Below are 19,019 nucleotides of genomic sequence, written 5' to 3' on the forward strand. Positions count from 1 at the left end.
CAGTGTTGTAAGCCCATCCTGATTTTTAAGCAGGCAGTACATCTCTATTTCATATTTTCTTTTATTTGTTTTTACGCAAGAGTCAATTTATAATTCAACCTCTGAGTGGCAGTGTTTCCAGATTGACCTCCGGGTCTATAGGTCCTCTTTAGCTAGTGTTTAGATTTGTTTTCCCTGTGGCACTTAATACCGGTTTGGTGGAGTGGGTTGCCCCAGAGCTGGTTTTCTGATGGTTATTCCCCACTCTGATCCCCAGGTTCCTGAAAAACAACTTTCCCCTGCAGTCTCTTAGAGTGATCACAATTGGGTGATCCTACGTCTTGGGCTTAGTAATCAGAAACAAGGATTTAAAGAGGAAAAGAAAAAAAAAAGATAGCCAGAGTAAGTGTGCAGACTCCAGGGCAGCACACAAGTCTGTGCAGTCTTTTTTCCTCTTGGGTCTAAGCAGCCAGCACACTTTTAAAAATTTTAGGCTGTCCTTTTGTGCCCAGATCAAAATGGGTTGCTTTTAGAGTTCCCTTATGTTAGCAGCTCTGCGGACCCCCTTCCACCTTCACGGATCACACCAGCCCCAACAGCCACGGATTTTCCTAGGCGCAGACTTCCCCAGGTCTCCAGCTCCCGCACTGCACACATTTCTCTCTCCTGCCAGGACCAGAGACCTCACCTTATCCCAGGCGAAATCTGACCTTTCTGTGGTGGAGTGTAGAGCTCCTCTGAATCTGCGTGCTTGCGCCACTCGGGGACCGATGTTCTCAGGTTCGCAGCTATTCGGTGGGTGCCGTAGTTGTAGATTTTCAGGCTTCCAATAACATCCACTTTCCCCTTCAAGATGGCGTGGTCTCCGTGTCCAGTCGCTCCGGGAGGGAACCCAGCAGCAATGGGAGCTGCCTGGTCAGGGGAGCCCTGTCCAGCACTCCCGCACAGTCTCCTGGAGTACAGCTGTCCCTCAACTCACCAACAAACACTCCCCATGTGACCACACACTTGTCCTTTGTTTTCTCACTCACACAGTATCTTGCAGTCTGCCTTCCCGTCGGCAGCCATCTTCTTTCCCCTGTTGGTGCAGTTTGCTTAATAAGAGCCTGTAGTTGTTATTTTCTAGTAAGAAATCTAAAACGGTTTCACAGTACCATTTTTTTTTCTGATGCATTATTTTTGGAGATTTTAAATTGTTTCCTGGTTACTTTCGGAAATCAAATTCTCTAATTTAATACCTGTTAACTCTGGGAACAGCAAGGAATAGTGAACAATGTACAGCTCGAGGGTTGGCAAGATCTACATTCAAATTCTGGGCTTATGCAAAGTCCTCAGTGTCTTCCAACACTCTTCCCCTCTTTGAGATGCAATTTAGTTTTAAGAATAATTGTGTTAAATGAGTTGATGCTAGCGAAATGTCTGGCATCTAGTAACTGTTCCTTTTTAAGTTGTCTTCACTTATGTTTATCAATGGAACAGGATTTTCTTACTTTCCAAAGCAGAGTGTTTGGTTGTTGCATTTTCCTGTGTGCTTGCCCTTGTAAGAGAGCATATGAAAATTTAAACTTGGGGTCTTTTTTAAATTGCTTTGGATAAAAAATATTTTTGTTATAGTTTTTACTATGACTTCTTCACAATTACTGTTAATTTATCTGGTACTTTATGAATGAGGGGCTGTTTTCTAATAAAAATCTAGAAAAAAGTTATCTCTCTACCAAGTAACATTGTCCAGACCATGGGAGTAGAAACCTAGTTGACTTGGTGTCCTGAAAGGGACAGGAACTTGGGAGAAAGACAGATTTGGGCTTAAACTTTCACTCAGTATCTGGGTGACCTTGAGAAAGTCACCTACTCTCTCTGAGCCTGTTTGCTCATTGAAAAATGGAGATAATACTACTCACTTCACAAAGTAATTGTGATGAACAATTGAGTTGATGGATAGGAAATTAATTTTTAATCTATAAAATCCAGCCACCTATTTTTCATTACTTTTATTTCTATCAGTTTTTTATACTGTCCTCCTTTACTCTTCTTTTCTTTCCAACATGGAAGCCACCATGTGTCCTCTGCTTAGACTGTCTGCAGATTCAGTCTGATTTTGCTCCATGAGCACTTGATCTGGTTGATGAACACAGCTCTGGTTCTCCTGGGAGGCAGCCTGGTTTATGAGAAAGAATTCAAAGTGTGGACTTTGAAGCCAATGATCTGTGCTTTATATCTCATTTCAGTACTTGCTGGGTGTATGACTATGGGCAAATTATTCAAATATTCTTAGTATCATTTCCCCATGTATAAAATGGAGACATTAAACCCTACTTCTCTGTCTGATTATGAAGACTAAATGATATGCCTAGTAAATATCTACACATGGAAGTGCCAAATAAGTATTTTATTACTTTAGAAATCTAAATTCTCCAAAATATGCCTTTTTATGTATTTTCCAGAAAATGCACCAAAATATGCTATTTTTTGGACATGTGTTTGAACATTGAGAGATTAAATGCCATTAATATTATTATTATTATTATTATTATTATTATTATTATTATTGGTACACTTTGACTTTTATGGATAGTTAAACATTACTTTTCACATTCACACTATGAAATGCTTCCCTTTCAAATTAATCACCAGGCCAAGTCATGCACTGACCACAAGCAAACCTTGGGCTCCTGTGGGCTGACTCACAGTTGTCAAGAAAACTCTTAGCAAGGTACCCATTCTCTAATGGTTTCTCACATCCATCTATGTTTAGTGGTTTGTTTTTTTCCCCCTTTGTGCAGCTGTTCTGTTGGAAGATGATCTCTTGGGACTTTTGAATCCAACTGCCTCATTTCATAGAAACTAAAGCTCAGACAGAGGAAGAACGGTCAGCTTTCCTGGTTTCCTCCCCAGTGTTATTTCTATAAAATCATGCTACTACTATTTATTTTATCTACAGTGAATCTTAACACTGTGTGATAAGAGTAACAGTGCATTATCCCATGTGACCCATGAGGAAACAAGTTTCATAGGGGGACTTACCTAAGGTCCACAACTAGTAAATGGCAGAGTTGGTTTCAAATCTAGATCCTGTTCTTCTCTAGGGAGCTTCATAACCTGCTGCCTTTCTAAAGCCTCCAAATTGCTTATAAAGCAGTGCCGTGGTCAGAGTTGACACATAGCACACTTATGAGGGCAGAGTTAAATCTTCAATGGCAGCTATGGGCAATTGGGCAGGACTCCAGCCAGCCAAATGCTGACAAAAAATTTTTCATTTCAAAGTGCATTTGAACCATTCTTAGAATTTTTCTCTACCTGGTATCATTTTCTCTACTTTCTAGTCTGCATTCTGCTGATTGTGGAGGATTCTTCATTGCAAACCAGGGTAGGTTTGGAGGTAGGGTAAGGTAGTTTAATTCATTTTTTCCCATAAGAAACTATAGAATTAAAATACACATTTAGTATTTACTTATATATTTTTGTTTGTTTGTTGACTTGTTTTATTGTATTTCATTTGTCATAAATTCTTTGGAGTAAATTATAAAAATACAGCATTTATCATTGTCTCCCAGGCCCCCAAGTGACATTTCTGCACTTCCAGCTTCATCTCTAGCAACTCTAGAAATGATCCAACCACATGGTTTTCTGTTAGAACCCAGAAGGCTCTAGACTCTTTCCCATTTAATAACATCTCACAAACTCTCCCTTCCAGCAGAATGAGAGAGGGAAAAGAGGAAGCCAGGAGTAAGATTTTTACCCACATTTGTTGGGGTTGAGTAATAAACTTGATTTTTTGTTTTCTAGTAACTGAGGCAGGGAGAGATACAAGATGGGATACATGGCTCACACTGTCCATTACCAAACTAAGTTCAGTTTCTTAAGACAAACACAGCTTTTATTGACACTGAGACCCAGGGGAGGGGAAAAGGATAGGCAGTCTTTAAAGAATATAATTTATAATGTGAAAAACAACATTCTCAGACACATCCTTGACAGTAAGGAAAAAGTTTCATAGGGCTATCTCTTATAACATCCCTCAATGTATCCTTAGTTATCTGACTGACACATTGATGAAAGCTATCCTATAAGAGACGAAAATAGTGATCTCTTATGCCCTGGCTTGATCCTAAGGTACATTTTAGTTTCTCAAGAAGCAGATGAACTACATACTCTTTAGGCCCTTGTCCATTATTTTTTTTTCTTTCAACTGAGCTTTTTATAAATATTGAATTTCAAGGAACTTAAGCTTGAGCATCTGACAATTAACTGACTGTATAATTTACTAACGACACATTTTCTAAATAATCAGTGGTCTGTGTAACCCTTTTTCAATGGAAGGTTTCTGGGACTCAACCTCCTCATCTATAAATTAGAGATAATCTCAGATGGATATTGTGAAAATCAAATAATATGATCTATATATCCATGACGACCAGGACGACCAAACAACCGGTCACCATGAGGTGCATTGAGCACCTCTTGGACCCTCTCCCGTGGCCCGCAGGCCCTGATCGCAGCAAGGCAGGCAGCGGGTGAGCAGGGCAGCGAGCTTGGCAGTGAGCAGTGGTGGGCAGGTGGGCGGGGCTGTTAGCAGTGGCGGGCTACTGCACACGATTTCGCATGCTGGGCCTCTAGTATTACTATAATAATAATAATATGGTGAGCAAAAATATTGCAATGGTTAACAGCCACAGGAGCCATATACTGCTAATTGTTTTATTTGAATGATCACATTGGATCTTTACAACAAACTTTAAAAGATAAGTATTATTATTTCATTGATTTTGAAAAATAAAATATAAAATAAAATTTAAGTAAGTGTTCCAAGGTCAAAGTGTTGGTAAGAGTTGAGATTGAATTGAAGCTTAGGTAGACTCCAGAGTTCTTACTATTAACTACCATACTATAACTAGCCATATGTAGTGTTCAATAAATAGATTAATAATATTTTAATAGTCACACTCTAAATTGTTGTTGATCGGTATAAGATTAATGTTATTGGAGTATTTTTATTAGATAGTGTTACATAGCCTGCAGCATTTTATTTGGTGTTACTTATCACATTTCATCAAATTTAATCAGCCATCAACTATAAGATGCACCATTACAGTATGTACTACTAAGAAAGAAAAATGTTGCCAATTAAACTCTGACACAATGCTTTTTTGCTACATCAAATTTTTATTTTATATTTACTGAAAGACCTCTTTTAAACATATTTATACAGGGACTTTTATCATAGATCTCTCTTGTGCATAATTAAAGAAATACATTCAAATAAAGTGTTAAGGTATTTTTAAAGCATTCAGGACACAACTATCCTGAGTTACTTTTGACTCAGAGTTGTCAATGGATAAGTTTTTCCATACAGTAGCAGCCTTTGTATCTTCAAGAACACAGTTATGCAGACTTTCTTCAGAATATCCCTTGTCATCTTGGGATTTTCTCCCAAGCCACTGACACATTTAGTAAGTTTTGATGTGAGTACTCAGGAAATTACAATTAGTCATGATTGTGATTGAGACTGTAATCTTCATCTAGAGGTCAGAGATGTTAAATGGGGGGAAATATATGTCTTAGAATAGACAATGACCTTTGTGTTGAGTAACATGCACTTTGCCTGGCTTAAAAATATAACAGTTTTAATGAGGATTTGCATCTGAAGTCTCATCTCTCAGCCCAAGTATAGTAAGTATCCAATACATATTTGTTGACCAACTGGAATAGATAATAGCTCTGGGATATGGGCTATTGCCTTTAAAAATTTGCTTATCCACAAATATCCAAGGTTATCTTCTAGAGCAGGTCCACTATGATAACACAATAGTACTTTCACCCTAAAACTATACCATAGAATATTATAATATCTTTTCAATAGAATAAGAAAATTAATTCAGAGGAAAGATACACATGCAATTTCAGCTTTCACAATTATATTGTGTGTGACTCTAAGCAAATCCCAGGTATAAAAACAGGAGAGTCATTTTCACAATCTCCAAGAGCACTTCCAGCCTAATGGGATCTCTTTCTACATGTGAAGAGGGGAGCTAACATTAATTTTAAGCCAACTATGTGCTTTATTTCATCTGTGTTATCTTAATTAATCTTCAAAATAACCCTATTTGTATAGCTACTAGAGGCCCAGTGCACAAAATTCGTGCACCGGGTGGGATCCCTCAGCCCAGCCTGCGCCCTCTTGCAGTCCGGGACCCCTCACTCCTTACCACCTACCTGTGGGAGCGCACTGACCACCAGGGGGCAGCTCCTGCATTGAGCGTATGCCCCCTGGTGGTTAGTGCTCATCATAGCGATCAGTTGTTCTGGTCATTCTGCCATACGGTCGCTTAGGCTTTTATTATATAGATATTATATTCTAGAACACAGATTTTTGGACTTTAATTACTTCAGGCATTGGCTACTAAGAGGAAAAGCTGGGATTCCAAGCATGTCTTAATTTAAATCCCAGGCCCGCTCTACATCACATGTGTTGCCTCTCTTGGAGTCCTTAAACTTTAACTTGGGAGAATACAGGTGAGCTAGGCATTTGCTAGAATTGTGAAGTTGGTACATTATATTGTTGGAACTGTAAGATTCAAAGTTAGAATGCATCTCAGTTTAGTTCTAGAACCTTCCTGAGAACCTACTCTTTGCTTGTGCTGAATGTTGGCAAGGTATAGAGAGAACCCATGTCACTTTGCTTTAGGAAGCTCACAGTTCAGTTAAGTAGCTTTCAAAATATATCCTTTGTTGTCTTAGAGTTTATTGAACATTATTCAACAACTATTTCTTAAGGACCCAACTTTATGGTGGTGACTAAGTATAGTTTAGTAAATAAAAGTACACATTTCTTCCCTCATAGGCCTTTTGGTCTAATGGTAAAGAGAGACAGCACACAAGTAAACAATGAATACATATGTAATTTAAAACTATGACAATCTGTGATAACATACCAGGTTTAGTGTGAGAAAATAGCATGTGAGTCATATTTACCAGGTATGAGCAAAGAGGCCTCTCTAAGGAGGTGACATTTAAACTGAAGCTTGAAGGATTAGAAAGAGGCAGGAGAAGAGTGCTGAAGATCATGCCAAGCAGAGGGAAGAGAATGGTGGGAGACCTCTAGTGGAAAATATATTACAGAATTCAGGGTACAGAAGGGGAAAATGTAAGAGAAGTTAGAGAGAGAAGCAAGGCTAACATCAGATAGGGCTTGAAATCCACATTAGAACATTTGGATTTTGTTTGTGACTCCAAGGGAAGACATTGAAGGCTTTTTAGTGGGGCAGGCAGTTGGGGAGGGGGATTAACATTTAGGCAAACTTTTCTTTTTTCTATTTTAATACTTTGGCTTCTATGGGGAATAGAATATCTTTGTGAACTAGTGTGAAATAGGGGGAATTAGTAAGAAGGCTGTTGCAGAAGTGAGATATAGTGGCTTGACTTAGGATGGGTGGCAGTAGAAATGAAAGATTGAAAGATTAATTATATCTGGGAGTGAAAGGAGAATGAGGAATTAAGACTGAGTTCAGGTTTCTGGTTGGAAAACTGGTTGAACACAGTTTCCATTAATTGCATTGAGGAATTTTGCAAGGTGAGTAATGTGGGTGAAATAGGGGAATCGGCATATATATTTTAAAAATGTCAAGTTTTGATACCTCTGAGATATCTAAGGAAAGATGTCTAGTAAGCTTTTGGATATACAAGGTTGGAGTCTATAGGAGAACTTTGGGCTAGAGACATAGTATATCTAACACCTATATTTGTAGGAGAAAAGCTAGGAAGAAAGGTAGAGAAAAAATAAGATGGTATGGGATCAAACCCTGAGGAATTTAATATTTAGAGGTTGGACAGAAGAGAAGAGGTCCACAAAGAAATCAGAAAATAACTGGCCAGAAATAGGAGGAAAACCAAGAGTAGAGTGAACTGAATTGCCATGGAAGAATATGAGGTGCTGGAAGAAGGTATGTGCAGAAGTTTGATCAGAGAAATGGGCAGTAGCTGATGGTAGATGGAGTGTGGAGTCATGGGGTCACAGTTATTTGCCAATGGCAATGATCCAGGAAGAAGCACTATTGATTATTAGGTGACACAGGAGATGGCTAAATGAGTGCAGTCCTTGAGCAAGTGAGAGGTATGGGACCCAGAGGACATGCTGAGAGCTTTTGTTCAGAAGAAGGACACCTTAATTCGTGGTAACAGGATTATAGAGGGAGACATAGGCATGTTTCTAATTTTGTTTGTGGTAATATGAGGATGCTCCTGTCTGATGGCTTCTAAAATAGAAAGCATTAGATGAGATTATCCTCTAAGAATGGTGGGGCAGGGAAAAGAACAATAGTTTCCACAAGATAGAAGGTCTGAACTAGTGTTTTCAGAGAAAAAAAAAAGAGAGAGAGAGAAACCTACTTACTGGATTAGCCTGTAGAATTGTGGAGCAGTAGTAATAGCTGCTTGAGGACTGAGATCCTGATTTAAAGTGCAGTCATTCTACTCAGATATGTGATTTTCTCCAGGTATCCAGGCCCTGAATTAGATGGGCAGAGAAGTCATTCTGGGTTTGGGTTTGCCACATGAGAAAAAGAAATAGTTGGAGACATGGGGATTGAAGGTGTTTGTGAGGATATAATTATAATGTTAGGCATGGATGAGAGGAAAGGATCTGATGGCTATCAAATAGGAGGATTAGTGGATTGGGCTTCAAAGAATTATTGTAAAATAAAGGTTTCCTCAAGTTAGCCTGAAAGTTGCAGTTAGAGAATATGGTGTGAACATTTGAAATTGTAGGTAACCTGTGTGTGTGTGTGTGTGTGTGTGTGTGTGTGTGTGTGTGAGTGTGTGTGTGTGTATTTGAGAAAGAGAGAGATGGTGACATCAAGGGGAGAAGTAAGTGGAGAAAAAGATGATTGGGGATCCTTTTCACTAGTATTCATTCAAAAAATATATATTAAAGACTTACAATGAGTCAGGCATTGTTCTTTTTGCTAGGATACAGCATTGAGGTATAAAGGCATGATGTTGAATAGATCAAGTGCATGAATATGGAAATCACTTAGAAAGAAGAAAGAGAGAGAAGGGAGAGAAGGAACAAGTGAGGCAAAAATTAATTAAGGCTTTTGATGGGTAAAGGAAAATTATTGAATTTGGGGATTTACTAAAGCATAAACCATGGTATTACTGGCACCTGTGTAATACCATTAACAACAGTGCAATGAATAATATCAATAATAATAATAAATACTTAGATAATATTTATGTGCCAGGCACTGAACTAAGTATTAACATATTAATTTATTTCATTCACAAAACTATTGTATGAGATGAATATTATTACCCTATTGTTCAGAGTAAACATGGATTGGGAGGAAAGAAAGGAGGAGAAGGTGAGAGCATGGTTGGATTAGGGAGGTGGGAATGGAGAGGAGTGGTCAGGTGAGGACAGAAGCCAGAGGTGGTCTGGACTTGCAGCAGTGACGGAGGGAAACTGGCAGGTAAGGTATGGTGGGATGCTTCCTAATGGCCTTCCAGGTGAAGTGGGTAGTTGAAGCTAGTGCTGGATTTACTAGGTGGGTGATGGCTTCAATGGCAGCTGCTTCCTCAGAGAGCAGGAGGAGTTAGTAGCCACGATGACTGGAGACTCTCCCACCCAATTCCCATCAAGGGATGCAAAAGGTGATTCTGCCAAGGGGAGAAGGGACTGTGGACTCATCTGCCCGTTACCCTTTTCTACTCTTAGAAAACTTCTGCTTTAATTGCTCAAGATGATAGGGCTTTATAAAAGGTTTTTCTTTTAAACAAAGGCTCTGTTTAAAAATTATAATGTCATGCTTGGAAAACCCTGGTCTAGAGGATAACTTAATTTTAAGAATATTCAATCAAATCTCATTTTTCAGATAGGGAGCTGAGAGCCCAGAGAGTGGGTAGGACTTGTTCAAGGTTGCCCAGTGAGTTTGTGTAGAATCAGGTAATTTTTCTTGACTCCTGGTCTAGTGCTCTTTACTACACCCCCTAACCCAGGTTTAGAGCCTTAACAAATTCTCTAAAGAGGGCAGCAAGCTTTTGCCCACCTACCACCCTTTCTCTGTGTCTGGCCTATCTTCTGTTGGCAGCCCACAACTGGAATTTTTTTAAAAAATCATGTTATGTTAATTATGCCAGCTCATGTCTCTGCTGTATTCTATTAAGAAATCATTTGTTGTTTTGTCAATACTCCTGGATGCAGAGATGAGGCCTCCAGTAAGGTTTCATCACCCTGGCAGCATTACTGGGCCCTTTACTTACAGAACTACTGGCATGAAGTGGTTTCCCTGATGGCTTGGAGACTCGAGATAGGGCAATCTGTTCTTTTGTTTGCAGTCAGCAGAAGAGCTTCTGTTCTCTCATTAAACAGAGCTCCTCCCCCTCCCCCTTACGTGCTTTTCTGTTTTCTTTTATTCTTGTTTAAACTGTACAGAAACTTCTTGTTATTAAAAGCCTAGTGTTCCAAAATGGAAGGGCAGGGATTTTGCTATGTTTTTGTTCACTGATGTACCCCAGGTATCTAGAAAAGTGGTTAGCACATTACAAATGGTCAATAACTATTTGTTGAATGAGTGGATGAATGAACAAACAAATGAATGGATAAGATCTGGATAAGTTGATACTGAAAATTTGATGTGAGAGAAGTAGCTGTGGAATGGACCATTTGCTCAAACCTTCTTATAGTACAGAGGGCTGAGAGTCAAGAGCTCTGGCTACTAGTCTTAACTGGAGTAAAGAAATGCAGCAGAGAAATAACTTGCCAAGGTCACCTGTCCATACAGGCTATGTAAATTAGATGTCAGCTGTGGTCCTATTGTTTGAGACTCAAATGAAATTAATTTGGCTCCCACCCCATGTGCAGTGGGAACTATAAATCCCTCTCAACCAGAGCTTGTTGGGGGTTGGGGTGAATTCTGCTATTCTGAGTTATTGCTGAGTCAAAGCCCTCCAAATTAGTATAGTTTATAAATTGTATTTATGTCCTGTGTATGATATTATTATTGACCCAGACAAGGAATGCAGTTCTTCTCCTGGATATACCTAAATTTACACACACACACACACACACACACACACACACACACACACACTCACTCTCTCTCTCTCTCTCTCTCTCAAGCATGTCCATAGGCACACACACATATACAAACAATAAATTAACTTAATGTAAAAGCTTTCATATGTGGATAAGATTTTTCTGAAGATTTTTGGACATGAGAGGAATATATATATATAAAAGGCTAATATGCAAAGTGTCCCCTCGGGAGTTCTACTGGGAGACCAGGAGTTTGATTGCTCTCTATGACGTGTGCTAACCACCAGGGGGCAGCGCGGAATGAAGGAAGGCCCCGCTGGCAGCCGGCAGCCGGGGAAGGAAGGCCCTGGCCAGCAGCTGGAAGGCCCTGAACCTGAATGGCCCTGATTGCCGGCCAGGCCTAGGGACCCTACCCATGCACAAATTTCATTCACCTGGCCTCTAGTTTGTATTATAAAAATGCAAAAACAAACAGACAAACAAACACACCTCTCATATTAGTCACACCTGTTCTTAAAAGATCTTTAGCTATTTCTATTAACTTGGGCTTCATCTTCCTCATATCTTAATTCATACACACATAGATATAGAGGTAATCTATCTGTATTTCTGTATATACTTATATACAGGGTGTCCCCCCCAAAAATGTATACACACTTTAACAACTGATAGCTTGATTTTGAAAATGAAATGTATTTTAATAAATACTGCCTTTACCATTATTCAAGGTGTGTCTATACATTTTTTGGGACATCCTATATGTTAACCCATTTCTCCCATTTCCCTTTCCTTTCTTCTCTATCTTACTCATCTTTAGATTCCTATTCCTTCCTTAGAAATTACAAAAATTCCATCTTTTGTTTCCTCGTTACCAGTTGAAACTCATGACTGATCTCCAAGTAGCTAGTCATAGTATTTTTCCAAATTAAGGCAGTTCCCTTTTTTAAGATGTTCCCTTCCAATGATGTTATTGGAAGGATACTGAGGTATTTCATAGCATTTATAGAAAAGTTGAACAACAGAGGCTTAGGGGAATTCCCAGGCATCACTTGGGGGATATCAGCTGTAAAATTCCTGGGATGCCTAACCAGGGATTAACATGAATATGATTCTGTGCCAACAAACCAGTCTTGTTTCTCCATTTCCAGTTTCTAATTTTCAGAGAAGAACTCTGCTTGTCCTGATGTACAGTTATTGACCTGTGGTTCAATGAGCTACATCCAGGGGCAGGAGCATGTTGAACAGACAAGGTCATGTGCCCACCCTTCATATTGGAGCCATTTCCAGGGCATGCAGAATTATCGGTGTTCAGTAGCCACCCAAGAAGTGTCTTCCACACAGCTTCTCTCAGGGCTAAATTTTAGTTAGTGTTCCTTCTTCTATTCAAAAAGTATTCACTAGGAATATGCTCAGAAATTAGCCCTGCATGCTAGAAAATAGAGGCAAATAAAAATGTGTGGGAATCTCTAATAAAACCCTTTTAATAAAGACTTGAATATCCAAGAGGAACCCAGCTAGACAACATTACCCATTGTTATGGATATCTCAGGAAAGTGGTATAGTCCTCTAGTCTTTCAGAATTGCTTTGAGAGCAGCCAGACAGCACTGGGGGCCCTCACCAAAGAAAAAAGTATTTTGAATCCATTGTTAGGCAAAATGAACCCCTACATGAGGTGGTAAGAGATATGTTCTCAAATTATAATCACCTCTTCTCACTTAAAGGAGGTTTTATACTCATTTGTTCTTTCTACACAAAGGAGAGATAGCCCTTCTAATTTTGCCCTTAGTTATTTAAGATAACAGAAAAAAAAGGGACAGCAACAGAGTTATTATCACAAAAATTAACATTTATTGAGAATGTATTGTATCAAACCTTGTGTTAAGAGTTTTCTATACATTTACACATTTTATCATCAAAACAATTCTATAAATCAGGTACTTTTATGAGGCAGGTATCCTTATTACTTTAATTTACAGACTGAGGAAACTAAGTCTCAGAGAGACTGAGGAAATTTCCCAGTTCATACAGCTACTAAGTGTCAGAGCCAGGACACAGGCATAGATCCACTGACCATGGTGCTTGTCACCATTTTCCCCTAAGTTATAGTGAAAATAGGATGGTACTGGGATGAGAATATCAGGATATCTGGATTCCAGTCCTAACTCTCCATTAGCTAATTGTGTGACCTCAGATAAACTGTTGCTTCTCTGTGCAGCTCATTTTCCTCCCCTGTAGATGGTGCGGCATGGGTAGATTTCTACAAACATCTCAGTGCTAAGGTTCTCTAATCCTACCAGCATGCAGGGGCCTCTGATAAAACCTGTACCCTATCACTTCTTGCTGCTCACAAGCACTGCTTGGAGAGAGAGGTCTTTGGAATTGATGATTGAGAGCATAATTCTGTGGTTTCTTCTCATTGTATTCTCTCCATCCAAAGAAAGTTTGTAAGGGCTGCTCTGTCTTGCCATCTGATAGTGTTTGTTTATATCAAGCCACTAAGTACATGGTAGGTAGCTATACTTTTAATGTCAGTGCCTAAAATAAGTAAATAGATGCATAACGTTTGCTCTGGTTTGGGTAAAATGCAATCCACTTAAGACAACAAATCTACATCAGCAAAATATTTAATACTGGTTCAGGGCAGAAGGTCTGGACTAGAGATCAAAATTCAGCTTGTTGGCAGACAGCCCACTTTCCATATAAAAAAATGCAACATGACTCTCCCGCAGCAGGGGAGTTATTTTGTAAGGGAGGAAAGAAGAATTGGTGCACAGAACAGTCTGTGGTGCCTTCATTATGCAGTTGATAGGAAACAAATCTCAGCCATACCTAGAGATGAATTTTTGGTCATTCTGAAACTATAAAACATTGCTCATCCCTGCAGGGACTTCTGGAACCCACTCAGGCTTAGAGTGGCCTACTGTAGGAGGGAGGTTTGGAGTCCCCCGATCTTCCTTCTATAGCTTGGAGATTTGATGTGAGTGTATGGGACACAACAGAAGTGCCACAGAAAGAGCCCTTGGACTTGAATTCAGAAGACCTTGGTAGGATCCCAGCTCTGCCATATTTGAGCTCTGTTAACTTGGTCAAGTTAACTTAAATTTTATGATCCCCACTCTTTTTCCATTATAAAGTGAAGAAAAATATCCAAGGGTTTGATATCATTATGAAATGAAGAGGAAAATATTTTTATTAAGTACTTTCTACATCCTGGTGCTTTTCTTCACCTTCCTGACTATAAAATGACATCATAATACCTGCTTCTCCATTTCATGTATGATGATGTTCATTCTTTTTATAAACATGAACCATACTCTGTCCTCAGGGTGATCCAGTCAAATACTGGATTCAAATGCATTACTAAATAATTAAAATAGGACTTAACATGCCATCTGTGGACAGGATGACAGGGAGACCAGAGGAATGCTATCATGAGGACTCATAAAATGCCTCCCAAAGGAGGAAGCATTTTAGCTCATCCTTGCAGGATGAGAAATACTTAGCAGATGAAGAAAGAAGAAGGTGCTTAAGAAGGAGAGGTCAGAAGGATCAGGATGTGCAGTGGCCTGGAGATGTGCCAGTGCAGGGCATGTTCATGGCACAGTGAGGAGTCTCCAGCAGGCTGAGCCTGGGTCAGTGGGGCAGTGAGGGCCCAGATTAGCTTGGGGCCAGATCATTGAGAGTTTTGAAAGCTAAATTCAGGTTTTATTTTATAAGTAATAGAGAGCTGACACAATTTTGTTTTTAGTGGAAGGGAGATTACATTGATTTTGCATCATGCATAGGTGAATGGCAAAGATTTTGGGGTCTGAAGATTAGAAGTCAAAAGGACATCAGTTAAATATAGCATCTTTTGCTGGGTGACCATTGGCAGGTGGCTTAAATTCTCTAGAACTAAATTTTCCTGGGCTTTGAAATGAAGAGTGTAGAATCTTTCTAGTAAAACAAGTGTCAATTATTGATTCCACAAGGATTTCACCATATGAACAGTTGGGCCAGGTGATTTCTGAGGTCTTTGTCAGCTTTAACATTCTAAAATTTCACCTGTCAGAATTGTTCCCAAACCTTTTTCTTGTAGGTAGGTGTTGTATTCAAAATCTACTTCAACCTGAGCTTCAGTCTTACCTTTGACCCACTTACCTATCTGGAAATGTTTTAAGAACTGTGCATGAATCATCCCAAGAGGCCAGAGTTAAAGCATCTCTGTAAGTAGGAAGTCAGTAAGGAGGTGGTCTGTCTGTTCTTGAACTGAGTTATGTAGAAATTTATAGGAGACATGAATATCTGAGAACGGCTAACCATGGATGCTCATGACAGAATAGGGATCTGAATTAGGAGTCAGGGCATAGGACCCTAGGCCTAGAGTAGACCTTACAAACATTTTTTAATGTTCTTTATCATCTTAGTGGTGAGTTTGTGGTTGGCATGGAAGTGAAGTTAGAATAAGTGGTAGAATCTTATTTTAGTGGAAACAGCAATGGCCTGGAGTCAGAATACCCATGTTCAAGCTCCAATCCAATTGCATCCAAGCCATACATGTCTACCAACACCTCAGTTAAGCTTTTTGAGCCTTGATTTTCTCATTTGTATAATGGGTGTTATAATAATATTTACTTCACAGAGGGGTGACGAAGCTCACTTTTCAAAATGGATTCTTTCATTTAGTCTTTAAATTGATTCAACAAATTTTTATTAAAATCCTATCAGGTATCAATAATTGTACTGGCATTAGAAATACAACAGTGAATCAGACATACAAAGCCCAATACTGTAACATTGTAGATCACAATGTTAATATTTTATATAATTATAGTGGGTCCCGAAATTTTACTCACACCACACAGACAAAATGTATCTTTCTTTCTGAATGTAAAACAGCTCTTGTCTTCTTCAGGAGGTCCCATGTGCTGGGAAGCTTAAAAAAATAACAGCAACAATAAATCTTATTCCAATCTAGTTAACTTAGTCCTGTACTGTAACCAAACAGCTTATTTATATACTAGAGGCCCAGTGCATGGATTCGTGCACTGGTGGGGCCCCCCAGCTTGGCCTGAGCCCTCTTACAATCCGGGACCCCTCAGCGGATGTTGAACTGCCGGTTTGGGCCCAATCCCCACAGGCCAGGCCGGGCTGAAACTGGCAGTCTGACATCCCCCAAGGGATGTAGTAGTGCACGAAGTGGCAGGCGGCCAGGGAGGAGCCTGAGTCCAGGCCAGGCACCGCGCAGCTCCCACTCATCCTGGCCCCGCTGTGCCTGCGGCCACCGGGAGAGACTCATGAAGAGGCTCATGCCAGCCATGAGCTCAGCATCTGGCACCCACCAATCAGCTGAGTGGCGCTCCCGCTGTGGGAGCACACTGACCACCAGGGGGGCAGCTCCTGCGTTGAGCGTCTTCCCCTGGTGGTCAGTGCGCATTATAGTGACTGGTCAAATGGTTGAATGGTTGACCAGTCACTTAAGGTTTTATATATATAGCTGCATTACTCTATAGGTAAAATTGCCTGGTCTCTCAGATTTCTGCTTTCCTCCCCTATTCTCCTCCTTCTTTCAAAAACAGTAACTGGTGGTACTGTCCTCGTGGAAAGAAGGGGACATTGGAGTTTTGGGTCCATAAAATGTTCTCCGGTTCCTCCTTCATCTTGGCTATGGAGTGGCTGGTTGGTTTGCTCCTTAGACAGAAGATCACCAAGGTGTTCTGGCCCTTCTGAGGGTATCTGTCTTCGTCAACTTGGGCTGCTATAACAAATACCATAGACTGGGTGGATTATTTTTCTCATAGTCTGGAGGCTAGAAGTCCAAGATCAAGGTGCTATCTGACTTAGTCCCTGGTGAGGACCCACTTCCTGGTTCTTAGATGGCCACAATCTCACTGTGGGCTCACCTGGTGGAGAGAGATTATCTCTTTCATGTCTCTTCTTTTAAGGGCACTGATCTCATTCAAGAGGGCTCAATCTTTATGACTTAATTTCTTCCCAGACACCCCACTTCTAAGTATAATCACATTGGGGATTAGGGCTTTGGCACGTTAATTTTGAGGGAACACAAACATTCGGTCCATAGTAGCATTTGCTGTTATCCACCTTCCCTCCCTTAGTTGATCAGGGCCTCAAGTCCTCTCTGGAGGACTAGTCTCCTGTTGCTTCCCAGGTGCTCTATCTCAGGTGGTCTGCCCTGCAATGAGGACCTCTCACTAGCAAACTTCCAGCCAGATTTTCAGTTTACTGCTGAGTCTTCTCATGGGAAAATATGGGAATTCTTAATTTTTGTTCACATCCCACAGGGACCTAGTTGTTGTTATGGAGGCAGCTCAAAAGAAGTCTGTTTAATAAGCCCTGAGTTGAAAATAGAATACCCTCTGAATTTTGTGTCTCTTATACTTTTCTAGATGTTTCTAAGATACCTCACCTCAAACACACACGTGTGCTCACACACACACACACACACACACACACACACACACACACACACCTAACAAATTTTACATTGTTAAGAGTTGGATTTGAACCCAGGTCTTTCTGACTCCGAAATCCATGCCATTATTTGATATACTAGTAGCATAGTCTTATTTGGAAACATGTGCTAGTGTCATTAGGTTCACATATTGATAGATGTTTAGAACTGGAAAACACTGTAGAGTTCATTGATTTCATTTGAAAAATTAGAAGACCGAGACACATAAATGAATGGCTCACCCAAAGTCACGAACCTGTAGGTCTTTGAGTCTTTCTTCTGTTGGGCCTTGAGCTACTCCCACACATAGGAAGCTCTCACTGCCCCCAGCCTGGCCCTCACTGCCCGGCCCCCCTGTGGAGGCCCACTGTCAGTCCTGTCCTTGTCTAACAGACCCTGGACTGTTCCTGCCCACATTCTAGAATAACTGTGTGTGTGTGCATCTGAAAGAGACAGGCAGAGCCTTGCTGCTCTGATACCAAAGAAGCCAAAGTCCTAGGCAGGCCTTCTCATAACTTTATGAACCCGGGTTGTGTTTGAGTGAAGTCAACAGTTACTTGGACTTTAATCTAGAACCACCTCTGCCTTTTTATCTGCGCCTTATTCTGATGGACCCTGGACACTAAGGTCACAAAGTTAAACTAGCCCGCTTTTGCCACGAAGTGATCACAATCTAGGGTGAGAGGCAGGCATTACATAAAAAGGTTATAGTAAGGAGTGGTAAGTGCAATTAAAGAGACACTTTCTGCCCCAAGGATCTAATATGTTCCTGGCAGAGTCATTCTGCTGATTAAATGAACCCACATAGTACAATGTCTGGCACAGGGAGGTAGTTATTGAATCAAATCATCTTATTTTTCAGGTTAAGAGATTGAGGACCTGAGACATTAAGCGACTTGCTTAAGGTCCTATAGGTAGGTAGTGGTCAAGCTGAGGAACTCAAGTATCCAGATTCACACCCCATGACTTTTCATCGTGCACTTTGCCTCAGGATGATAAAATGGATGTGTGTGTCCCATCAGCTAGTCTTGTTTTCACACCTGAACTTTTGGGAAACTGGATGCCTCCCTCACAGTTTAGGTTTACCACATACCTAATTGCAGGCTGTGCTTTGCAAGTCCCTCTGCTCTTTGCAGAAATGAGCCCAGCAACTGGGCGGTATTTCTATTTGCACATTTTGTTCCCCTTTCACGCTTAGTGGGATGGCAGAGAAGCATCAGGCCACAGCAGTGACATTTGTATGGAAACGACCCATTGCATCCTTTGTAAGGAATAGCATGCAGCTCTAAGCCATGCTTTCCCCTTTGCCTTCCTCTGGGAGACTTTGGCAGGAACTTGGCCTGCTGGAGGGAGCTGCCTGAGTCCTCATACCTGGAATTATATTCCATATTTAAAATTAATGGCAAAACAGACACATAGCAGAAAGGTCATAGAACACAACAGAAGACCGTTGGTAGCATATTGCCAGGTATCAAAATAGTTTTGAACTTTTCTTTAATCTGAAAATGCCTAAAGCCATCTGTAGTAGAGAGGCAGAGTGCCAACCTCCAGCCTCA

General features: G+C 40.4%; 1 protein-coding gene across 6 annotated transcripts in view; it reads left to right on the forward strand.

Annotated features, from left to right (window-relative positions):
• The window catches only part of AGBL4 (AGBL carboxypeptidase 4), a 1,107,854-nt gene that overhangs the window by 590,733 nt on the left and 498,102 nt on the right, over positions 1-19,019 (forward strand). The window lies entirely within an intron of this gene.

Source organism: Plecotus auritus (genome assembly GCF_963455305.1).
Source record: "Plecotus auritus genome assembly, chromosome: 2".
NCBI classification, from domain to species: domain Eukaryota; kingdom Metazoa; phylum Chordata; class Mammalia; order Chiroptera; family Vespertilionidae; genus Plecotus; species Plecotus auritus.